The following is a 6600-nucleotide window of genomic DNA, read 5'->3' as shown; positions in this document are numbered from 1 at the left end:
TTCTCTGTACAAACTTTCTGAAGACATGTGTTTAGAAGATCTACAGCACTCTGTCGGTGCCCTAAACGTCGCATACCCCATTTCCTGTTAATTCAGGCATAGCAAGATCACCACATGCCCCGATCAAAATTTTGAGCTACTCTGATCACCTCATGTCCCATCTTGATCAAAATTTGAGCCGCCCTTTTCGGGTGTTCAACTCAAATCCCCTTTGGTCTTAAGGCGCCCTTTGCGGGTTTTTACCTTGATCCTTCCTCTTTTAGGTAAAGTACCTCTTGACTGCATCTGAGTTTACAGGGTTTGACAAGTTTTTACCATCCATCTCACTTTGCTTAAGTGCATTCATGCAATGGTGACATTCTACTAAATGACATTTAGGTGAATCAAATTGTTATAGACTGTGTTTGGTGTAATTGCTTAAGTGCATCTGCTATCAAATTGCTAGCCACTTACAACTAAAAAAATGGCAATGTCTGCTACCAGGAAGCTTGCTGGGTTCAAATCAAAACACACAAAAACCAAAACTTAGCCTAAATAATCTAATCATAAAACACTACTCAGACTGTTAGCGTTGCATTAACTGATTCACCATCTGCTATCAAATTGCTAGCCACTTGCACCTTTCTTTAATAAGACTTTGATTACTTCTAGATGGGACCCCTGAACAACATAGTGAAGTGGAGTGAATCCCTTGCGATTAGTGGCTCTCACTGAAACTCCTGATGAAAGCAGAGTTCAGACAACCTCTAGATGTCCTTTCTGCGTCGCAAAATGAATCGCACCCATGCCATCCCTGGCAGAAACACCAACATCAGCCTTTTGCTTGCAAAGATAACTCACTACCTGTGCTTGCCTGGCCCATGCTGCTAAATGTAGTCTATATCACAAGGTTACCGACGTCAAAGAAACAAATTGAAAACTGGAAGGCTATCATGCATGGTGAAAACAGCAAGATCCAGTCACTAACGATGTTACTGAGAATAAATATATACAATACAATTCATTCAAAAAGTGCAGAATGCACATCGTTTGAGCATGGTACAATTCTGAACCGAGGACCACTTTCTTAGTAGAGAGCTAATTAGGCTATGCATCATTCACAACAATTGCAACATTTCAAGCAACAAGTATATTTTGTTCTAATTTTAACAGTTCATACAGTTACACCGGACCAAATTGAATACAAAATACAGCTAAAATTAACCACAAATTAACCACATCTTCAGTATAACAATAATCAAGTAAGATCTATTAAAACCTTTGTTATTAATGAAAATTTTACTATATTTCAATTCTAAAGGATTTGCATAAATGTTTATAAGAAATGTGCTAGGGACAATCAAATGCAGAAATGTCTAGAGCATTTTATCCCATCCCAGATATGTTATTTAATATGTAATAACCGGGAAGAAGATAAAATCTAGCATACTTATGCAGTTAAAAATCGTAGGAGCTCCAGGTCCTGTAATATAGATTAAAAATAGTAGGAAAAAAAGTAGTAAATTGTTATATTTACAAAAAAACCAATATGAAACCCAGAAGAAACTATACACAGCTAAAGTTGACATTGGATACCAATTTCAAGATCATGCCATGGGTGAGCAGCCACGGACCTCCTGGTCATTGACGAAAGGATCCTTTCATTCAAAGGAGGATGTGGAGCGCAGTAAGAGTCAGAGGACTTGACTATAGTCTCAATTGGTAGAGCCATCACTGTGAGTTACAAACAGTGTTAGCAATAATAAACAATTCTTGAATAAGATTTAAACAGCAATAATAAACAATGATTGTAGAAATTTCATTGATTTGTTGCATTTCTTCTTTGATTTTTCTCTCGTGTTATCGATTATATAACTTAACCAATCAAATGCTTGTAGAACCATGCAGCGAAAAAAATTGTCACCACATATTGAGTAAAAGCTGTTTCGATTTCAGAAAACTGCCTAAGTTTTGCATTTGACATGGAACTTTTCTGCTTTGAAAACGGAAGGTTTTCTTAGCACTTTAGCAGCAGAGTATCGTCAAATTTAACAATAACAAAACAATTCAACGTAAAACTCTCAAAATCCCAAAATAAAACTGCCAAAGAAAAATGAAAGAAAAGAAGAATTCTACTAATTGATTCTTTTACTCTATTTGGAAAAATAATCGGAAAATAATTTTTGTTTTAAAGATGATTTCATAGCAGAGTCTTTCGCGCGGTGATTCCACAGCTGATCGTTTACATTTAGGAAAAATGTTTAGAATCAATTAAATTTATAGCTTACAAACACAGATCTACAAACTACTACCTCTTAAAATCTTCTAAAGTGAGAAAATACAAAAGCAAAACCAACCAAGGCTAATAAAAAAGTGATTTCAGCTCAAGATAAGTGCCAGATGATTTCTCACCAGAAAAAAAATTATATCATACAAATCTAAGAAATTAAAAATAATGCATCTCTGATTCTGTGCTACAGCCACGTTACAACTTACAAAAAGTAGAAACAACCACATAAAGAAAAAGAAAAAAAGCAAAGCAGAAACAAGAAACGGAGCATAAAAGCCAAAAAGAAATGAAAAATAAACGAAGTAACCGTCGAAAAATAGAATTTCAACGTACCAGCAGCGGTTTCCAGTTCTGAACCAAAATGAATCTTTTAAGAAGCTTGAAGAAACACACAGATCTCAAAAACAAAGAGAGAGCAAAAATAATAAAAGGATAATAGGCACTAAAATAGAGAAATAACACCTTATAGGAGGCTTTAAATAGAGAAGTAGCAAAGGAAGCTGTGCCGGTTCCCGCTCTCTTTCTTGGTTACCATTTAAAGCCAAACCCGAAGAGCAGAAAAGTGAAGGTTACCTGATCAGGAGAGGAGGGAACCGAGGAAATGAAAAACCTCAGCAATAATCGATAGCGAGGAGAGTGGGGGATTACTGGAAAATCGGTTGTCGACGTTTTCTCAGGGAAGTTTTCTCACGAAAATTTGAAGTAATGAAGGAAGGGAGAAGAATGGATGAAGGGAGCTTACTGGATGAAGGGAGCTTACTGGATGAAGGGAGAAGAATGCCTGAGAGCTTTAGGAAAATGTCTTACGGAAATTGAAACGGTAAGACAATTTCCCAAAAATTGTAAGGCATTTTCCCGTATTTTGGAGTTGATTTTCCAAATGGAAAATGTTTTCTGCTAAACAAACACGGGAAAAGTTGGAAAATAATTTCCGAAAAATCAAATCCCACAATCAAACAGACCCTTATATGTTAAACTCACAAAATACTAAACTAAACACAACAATTTATAACTTAATCCTATTTGACAGGCGCGACCCATTTTTTACCCGTATTTTGACCCGTTGATCGTATTTTTACCTGTATATATATTTAAATATTTTTAATAAAAATAAAAAATTAATATTTTATTTAAACAAAAAAATATTTTTTAATATAAAAATTGATTCGCTCCTGTCAGATAGGCGCGATTAAAAATAATATTTTTTAATATAAAAATTGATTCGCATTTGTCAGATAGGCGCGATTAAAATTTTTTTTAATATAAAAATTTGATTGGCGCCTGTCAGATAGGCACGATTACAAAAAACATACAATTTCAGTAATTAATCTATCTGACAACTTATTTCGGTATTTAATTTTTTTAATATATTTGGGTAAAAAACCCCCAAGTCGATATAAAAAAATTAAATGAGTTAACAGCAACTATGTTGATATAAAAAAAAATTAAATGAGTTAACAGCAACTATATGATTAAAAGAGTCAATTATGATTAAACTTTTAATGAAATGATTTTTAATTTTTTTATAAACTTATATGTTAAACTTACCAAATACTAAACACAACACAATAATTTATAATTTAATCCTAAATTACTAATAAATTAATTTTATAAAGTAAGAGATGAAATTCTTAATTAAGAGATTGTGAATGTGTCAACTGATAATTTCTTTGTGTTCTTTTTTAACAAAAAAACTTTCATTTATAACAAAAATTCCAAGGTAAATCTCACTTTAGTACTTTAAACAATGACTTATCTTTAGCATAGATAAAACTAGTTTTTATACCGATCCATCTTTATTATTTATGTTCTTAAATAGATCAAATGTTATTAATCCTTAGCAGGATTTATAATTTCATAATAAAAAGATAAAAGATTAAACAAATTTAAATTTCGAATAAATATTGAAGTCTTACAATATAATATTGAAGTCTTACAAATTTAAATTACTAATAAATTAATTTTAAAATAATTAAAAACAAAAAAATTTAAAACATAATTCTAAATTACTAACAAATTAATTTTAAAATAATTATAAAAAGTAAAAAAAAATTACATTCATACAAAATACTAATTCAAAACTATAAACACTAAACATAAATAATTTATAATTAATAATTAATAACAAAAAAATCACAATATCTTAATTAAACTCTTTAAATTATAAACAAAATTATTTACTAAAATAATACATTACCTTTTTTCTTTTTTTCTTCTTCTCCTTTTTCTATTTTCTTTTTATTTTCCAGTTGATACATGGGGTTTGGGGGACCATACTTATAAGGTCCCCCATTTGTAATTTTTTCCTATTGAAGGGACAATAGCCTGGTGGAAGGGTAGAGGCAGCAGCATGGGCATTGGCGCCTATCTGTCAGGCGCAACTAGTGGCGCCTATCTGACATGCGCGACCCATTAACCCATTTTTTACTCGTATTTTGACACGTTAACCATATTTTTACCTATATTTATATTTAAATATTTTTAATAAAAATAAAAAATATTTTATTTAAACCAAAAAAGAAAAAAAATTAATATAAAAAATTTATCCGCGCCTGTCAGATAGGAACCGTTAAAAAAAACATATCAGTTCCGTAATTAATTCATCTGACAACCTATTTCGATATTTAATTTTTTTAATATATTTCAGTAAAAAACCCGTTATATTTCAATTTCTATTTTTTAAAATATCTATTTTCATCGCATATTTTTTTAAGGGAAACTGGGTTATTTTATTTATAATAACAAAATAATAAAATGAACGAAATCAGACGATGAGGAATAATTCAAATCCAAACAAAAACAAAACTGAACAAACAAAATAAAAACAACCCATCAATGAGCTAGCATCCATTCAGAAGAGTATTCTGAAACTCTTTCAATCCCTAAAGCCATATTCATGGTCTCTTTTCCTGTCCTATGAGCAGTACCATGGAATCCAAACGACAACCTTTTATTTCTAGTTTAATCACGTCGTGCACCTCTCCTTCTTATAACGGAGATGCCTTGAAACTTCATCGGAAACTCGAAGAAACTCAGCAACCCATCACCGCCTCAAGTAACCCACCTTCATTGAACCATCCCACCCAGCCACAACCCCGGACCTCGTAACCCCACCCCTGATAACAGCAGCCCTCAATAACCTCCCCCACTTCCAAACCTGTCATTTCCTTGTCCGACAACTAAACCCCCTTCCTCCCCCCCCTCACCTTCATACACCTCCGAGACCCCTCTCAAGGGACTTAATTCCATCACCCAATGCGATTCTATCAGAGACGACACCTACCATTTCTTCCCCCTTCCTCCATCTGCATGCCGGACCAGTTGTTCTCCACCGCATCCCTCACAAAGTCCGATACACACCCTCCCAAATAAGTACTCCCACCCCTCATCAACCCCTTTTTAGCTAATATATGTGCAACTTTATTTTGCATCCCTGGGAACATGTATGAATAAACATTTTTTGAAATCCTTTACTTTTAACTTTGCATCATATATATAGGCCCTTATAACCGACCCATCATCACTGCAGGATTTCATCTTTTAATCACCGACAGAGCATCCCCTTCTAGCATCTCCTCTTGGATCCCTAAGTCAATCGCCAAACTCACTGCCTAGAGACATGTAGGAGCCTCCGCTGCAAAACCCGTAGGTATGTGGCAGTTTACAATTGCTCTTGAGCCTACCACTTGACCTCTCCCATTTCTAATAACAATCCCTATATATGATCTCCTATCCTTCCCATGAAATGTTGAGTCAAAATTTCTTTTAAGAAAAGGATCCTTCAGGGGCCTCCGCCGCTCATACTCAACCCTTCGAACAGGTAAACTCTACTGAATCGCATCGACTTCTTTAATGTAGGACTCAACCCTTTTCAATATGTCCTGAGATAATAGAATCACCTTATCATGAATCAACATGTTCCTTGTAGACCAAATAAACCATAGAGCACATACCACAATTCTACATGTAGTAATCGGGAACGTGGAAACAATATGAGTAAGCCAATCCTGCAAAGATACATTAGCAATATCATCAGGCCATTTCAAATCTAACCTTCTCTATATTTCCTCGACAGAAAGACATTCTCTAAAGCTATGCTCTGAGGTCTCGACATCTCTTGTATATTTTGGACACATTGCTTAACTCCGCAGCCTCTTATTACACAAATTATAGTATCTAGGGATGTAAATTTTAAAAATTTGCCATGCTGTAATTTTTATTTTCTCTGTTAGATTGATTTTCCAGAGTTTCTTAAAGAAATTTGTATAATTACCATAATTATCAGTAGGCTCAAGTGAGATATCACTCCAGAGTAGGATCTTATAGCCGCT

At 33.8% G+C, this 6600-nt stretch overlaps 1 long non-coding RNA gene across 1 annotated transcript; it reads right to left on the bottom strand.

The window, feature by feature from the left end:
• On the bottom strand, window positions 1–3026 carry LOC107949773 (uncharacterized). The gene is made up of 3 exons (XR_001697888.2): window positions 2603–3026; window positions 1576–1713; window positions 1–1462 (listed from the first exon to the last, which is right to left on the bottom strand). It is a non-coding gene; the product is annotated as an uncharacterized lncRNA (long non-coding RNA).
• Between the last annotated feature and the right edge of the window lie 3574 nt (window positions 3027–6600).

This window comes from Gossypium hirsutum, chromosome D03 (genome assembly GCF_007990345.1).
Source record: "Gossypium hirsutum isolate 1008001.06 chromosome D03, Gossypium_hirsutum_v2.1, whole genome shotgun sequence".
In the NCBI taxonomy this organism is placed as follows: Eukaryota; Viridiplantae; Streptophyta; class Magnoliopsida; order Malvales; family Malvaceae; genus Gossypium; species Gossypium hirsutum.
This window is presented reverse-complemented; position numbering and strand designations above follow the sequence as displayed.